Here is a 6,000-nt window from a genome sequence, read left to right as displayed (position 1 = left end):
TATTATAACTAATTTAAATACCTGAAATATATATATTTTTATCATGTATTTAAACGCACAATTAAAAAAGAATGGAGATGTACTAAGCTTATAATATGTATATTCTCGATAAAACGCCATGCAGTTAAACTACAACCATGAACTACCCCATCGTTGACTTTATTACGGCAGTGTTAATTAGTAAACTGTAAACAAAAACATGTAAGACCAGCCTTTGTAATTTTTTTTTCGTATCGGTTTGGATGCATTCAATTAATGGAAAGTGTTTTAGTTGTGACTATTGAATGAGCTACTAGTGTTGTATATCATGATAAGTATAATTTTATCCTGTTGTAGCAGCCATACACGTGACATTGTGACTGCGGGCACCTTCAGTATGAAGAATAATCCAAGAATATATATTGATCTATTTTAACTATTTTCCCATCTAGTTATTTGACATAATTCCAAGTTGCTGACAATCATAGATAGGCGTACCTAATAATTGATCGTTATATAGTTCGAGATTTCGAGTTTGAGATTCTTTCATAATTTTAAACTACGTTTTTTATATTTAAGTTTTGGGTTCTTCACGAGCACATTTCGTTGTAATCATATTTTTATAATTTTGTAATAATTCTAATTTATTTAATGACCGATACCTTATGCCTTCCTCCGTTAGTTTAGATTTGATTTACTGGGCCCATTGCTTAATTAATAAGGTTACTAAAATTATTAGAAATAAGTGAACAAAGTCAATTTTTTCTTTTATATCGAAAAAGTTACATATATTGAGTTATTTTACTTATAGGTCACTCAAAACGAACAAATGTTAGTATAAATGGCAATTAAGTCAAAAAAAAATAATTAAACTCAATCCATTTAAACAAAAACATCCTATTGGACCCAATACCTCACCAACAAAATCTCTTTATACGCAACAAAAAAGCTGAAAAGATTTGACTTTGGTCACCTATATATTATTTATACTTATTTAAATTAAAGCTATTGAGTTGAGGTAAATTCATAGAATACACACTTTGTATCCCCCCCCCTCTCCCCAACCCCACTCTAAAATTGATATACATATTTAATTTGGCCACCTCTAAATAGAACAATGCGGCAGTTGAGATCTTAGCTGCATTTAATTAAAATATTTTTAGACTGATTTGCAATTTTCCAAGACGATATAGTTCAACTTGGGTAATTTTGTCAGACTGAAACTTAAAACTTGTTACTACATATAATGATTCTTGAATTAGATTGTGTCACTTGCACACTTCAGATTTTGGCCAGGGATAGATGTAGAGTATATGTATGTGCTTATTAGAATTCAATAACTTTAATTTGAATCATATATAACATGCATTAAGAAATTGGAAAGTTTCACATATATATAATGTTCGGCCAATTAGTTTATCAGCACAACCAAAATATAAGTATATAACAATGTATTCTTTTATGGTATATATATTCTATATGTACGGTAAATTTTTATTTCGTAAAGTATGCAAAATCTATACACGTCATACATATTTTGTAGATTAATTGGTCGAGGTGTCCAGTGTGATCGAAATCATCCCTGAAAACATTACTACATATTAAATGAGTACAAATAACTGATTTCAGATTTAATAGACCAAATGAGTTGTGGTGGAATTTAGAAACTCGATGTGTGAAATTTAAATCTTGAATTTGTTTCGTTCTCTTCGAAGATGGATAAGAAGGGTGGGGGCAAAGAAAAACATATAACTTAGCTTGGAATTTGGATATATTCTTGATTGATAAAGTAGTTAGGATCATGCAATTCCTGTTAAAGAGTTGGTGAAATTTTAATCATTTGGTTTGAATGTTTGATTCTCTTTTGCATAAGATTTGTATGTATTCTAAGAAAGTTTGAATAGTCTATATCCACACCTTACTCATTCTCTATTTATATTTCAAATGATTTCCACTTCATGCATATGTAGCCACTTATTAATTTGCTGTATTAATAAAACTATACAACATTAATATAATGTACGTTTATGCAATTCGGTAACATTCCCAAATATTGTGACGCATTCTTTAGTGCATTTTTGGGATTACACATTTATGAGAAGATTGTAAGATTATGTGTGGGTAATACAACAAAAATGTTATGACAAGTTTTGAATAATATTCATACGTTCGTCATGATATTTAATATTTGGTGTATCATGGCAAGAGTACTAAATTTATGTCAATGTAGTATTAGTTAATAATATCTTATTATAGCAATAACAGTATCTCACTAAAGTAGAGTTTGTTAGTCAAGAAAAAGAAAAGGACCTTTCGAATATTCATTTTCTCCAAATTAGATTTATAATATGGTATATATTGAATTATCTGACTGAAATAAGAAAAATTTGGTACTCGGTATTCGATATTCCAATATGATATTTGGTTTAAATTTTTTTAAAAAAATACTATAACTTAGAAAATACATATTTTTTAGAATTTATAACATAAATAATTCTCAATCCACACCAACAAAATGAATAAATCGAAATCAAAAGGAGAAAGATCGAATTAACCAAATTTAGTTAGGTAAGAGAGAAAAGAATTATTGGTGAGACTATAATTAAGCACCTAAATAATTTAGGTAGGATGAAGCTGCTGGAATATAATTCCCTCTCAAGTAGGAAACTATAGATCGACATTATAAATTGTACTGACTGAATTATCAGTAAATCAAACAACAAATTAAAGGTAATACCACCAAATAATTACCTTTAAAAGTGTGTTCAGATTAAAGAATAATATTAGCAAATTAAAAGTGTTCTAATGAAATTTGAGTAATACATTAAAGAGTAATAATATTCCATATTTAAGTGTTAGTTGGAGGGGTTAATACAAAGAAACAACATATGTGTAAGTATTTTTCTAGTTAATTTTGTTCACATACCCAACAATTTTCCTTTCAAATTATATTCCACACGAATCCATCACGATGATACTTTATAGTTTATGTAGAGAATATTCATTGTGTGTCACCTTCATTATTCGAATATCTAATAATGATCACAATGTATGCGTCTCAAACTAAAGGATAAAGATGATACTTTATAGTTTATCTAGAGAATATTCATTATGTGTCACCTTCATTATTCGAATATCTAATAATGATCACAATGTATGCGTCTCAAACTAAAGGGTAAAGGTGGTAAATGACTCGTAGACAGACAAAAACAGTAAATGAAGTTATACTAGAAGTCGAAATTTTGTAGACTCTATAAAAAAGAATTTAATTTCCGTTAGAGTTATTGGATGCTACTATACAAGCAAATATTCGCTTAGAAGAATTCAATTTTTGTTATAGTTCTTGGATGTTACTGTACGGGTAAATATTTTGGATATTCAGAGATCAATCATCTCCAGAATTTCATAAACTCGTGGAATATTCATTAAAAGAGATCAAAATTCACTCTTCTTGATAACCAAGACATCAAGATCTGCAAAAACTTTCTTTCTGGAGATCAAATTCAAATTCTCTTAGAAATACGCTATTAACCGTCCTTCGATTAAGGAAAAAATTAAAAGAGAAGAATCAAGAGAGAAATCAAATTATACCCATGTTCTTTATCAATAAAATTATATTTCTTCATACTTTTATTTATAGTAAAATTTGTTTTTCATTAATTAAAATTTGTTTAAAACAAAACTATCACTATGTCAATCTCCATACTCGTCAATGTGCCTAAACAGTAAACACTGATAAATAGGTATCCACTTGGTATGATATAATAGTCAAGGCAATGCGCTTATTTCGGGCATTCAAATTGCAGGTCAAATGATTGTAAAATCATTCAAATTTTAAATAAACTTATGTACTTCCTTCATTTAAAAAGAATGATATATTTTTGTTTTTAATTTTTTTTTTTAAAATATCATTTTATCTGAGTTTTTAAGTGACATGATTAATATCACAAAATTAAAAAATATTTTAGTATATTTGACTTAATCTTAATTTAAGTAAGATTCAATTTTTTTTCTTAAATTTCGTATTAAATTAAAATATAAAAAAAAAAAAAAAAACAAAGAGAGTACAACTTTTCTTCACCTTACTATCATTCATTATTCACTTTATACATATAGTATAATTTATCCACATATCCAAGAATTAGAAAGAGGGGGGAAAGGACAAAATACGTAGGTCCATTTCTATCATTAATAGTGTGAAATTGACAAAATAGATGTAGAAACAGAGTAAATTAAAGAAGGAGAAGCGAGTTTAGAAGTATCCGAGTTGGCAGTTAACCCAATTACCCACCCACACCGTGTTGGACCAAACAGCCCAATCACTCAATTCTACCTTTTTAGGCTCCTATGCACAAACCTAGAAACTACCAGACAACCACTCATTTGCATCTTGTATTCCAATTTTTTATTTTTTTTTCAAACTACATAAATTTCGCTTATAGAAAATCTCGATGTTTTATATAATTATTAAAAATTTTAATTTTGAGTCTGTTGAGATACATAATTAGCTCCTGAATATTCAATGAAGATACATTTTTTCATTGTAAAGATACATAATTAGCTTTCGAATTATTTTTTCGATTTTGGGTCTATCGAGATACATAATAAATCCAACGAAAATATAATTTTTTTCCACTGCAAAGATACATAATTAGCACCTGATACAGTTTTTCCGATTTTGAGTTTGTCGAGTTACATAATTAGCTCCCGATACATCCAACGAAAATACATAATAATTAATTGAAAATTTTATAATTACTTCGTAAGGGTGGAGATTTGTGTAAAACTTTTTATCTTTTTATGGTCTTTATTTGTTTTCCCTCAAGACAAATAACCCTTTTTAGGGTATACATTTATATTTTTACATCATAATATTTCAAAAGTTATGTATCTCCTACGTTATTAAAGAACTTAATCCCTTTGAACATAAGTTCAATTGCTAGGGGAAAATAAAAAAAAACAGTCTATTTGAATGACAAAGCATGTAATTAAATGATAAACTGATCATACAAATTAAAAGGCAGATTCATAATTTAAATTCTATTATATAAAATTTTACGACAACCACCTAAAGTGCATATAATCGGATTCAATATTTAAACAGCTTTTGTGAATTTTACATATATAAGGTCTAAACAAAACCATTGAATTCAGCCAACATGATCGGAGTGTTTGATAGAAGTCAGTAGCTTTGGCTCAAATTCTATGTTTGTATTTAAAAATCTACTTAATATACATAAATAATTTATCCAAAAAAGAGTAAACTGTATTCTCTAAAATTCAAAATCCATAAATTTAAGATCCTAACTTTGCGTCTCGAAAACTAACATTTAAAAAAAATAAAAAAATTATGAATCTCCCAAACAAAAGCGTGCATGTGAACAACTGGATTTTAAAGAGGTATGGGAAACAAAGATATAGAATGCTACTAGAATTTAAAAGAAACTCAAGTAAACTGGATCCTTCCTTTTTGTATTCTTCTATATATATTGCCATGCACTTGCTTTTAATGTTCCTTAGTTCATTAACATGATGCATTGCATGCTACTACTATACTTCTACACTTGTTTCTTTATATGTCTTCTTTTGAGGAAATTTATGTGTGAATTTTTTTTTTTTAAAAAAAGTTGTGGACACAAGATTGTGGTGATCATAGGCTGCATTGTTTATCACTTTTAATTCGATCCCTTTTTCCCCAAAATAGAAATCATCGAAACAGTGAACTCAGAGAAAGAGACAAGTCTATGTTCCATTATGGTTTTGATATGGTAGCACCGACCATGCAATACTATTTTCCATATCCATTTTTGGAAGTTAAATTGGTAGGCCATCTTTACATATAATAATGAGTTATACACTTGAAATGATTCCATGCATGTACGAGACAGGTAGAATGGAAGATATAGTGCATGACTAAAACCGTCTAAGAATACTGTTAATATGATGTGATATTCAGCAGCGGAGTTAAGATTTTCATTAAATGGTTCAGAAGTAAACATGTGAACTAGCCGAAGGGGGATC

The sequence above is a fragment of the Capsicum annuum genome, chromosome 7, assembly GCF_002878395.1.
Source record: "Capsicum annuum cultivar UCD-10X-F1 chromosome 7, UCD10Xv1.1, whole genome shotgun sequence".
Lineage (NCBI taxonomy): Eukaryota > Viridiplantae > Streptophyta > Magnoliopsida > Solanales > Solanaceae > Capsicum > Capsicum annuum.
This window is presented reverse-complemented; position numbering follows the sequence as displayed.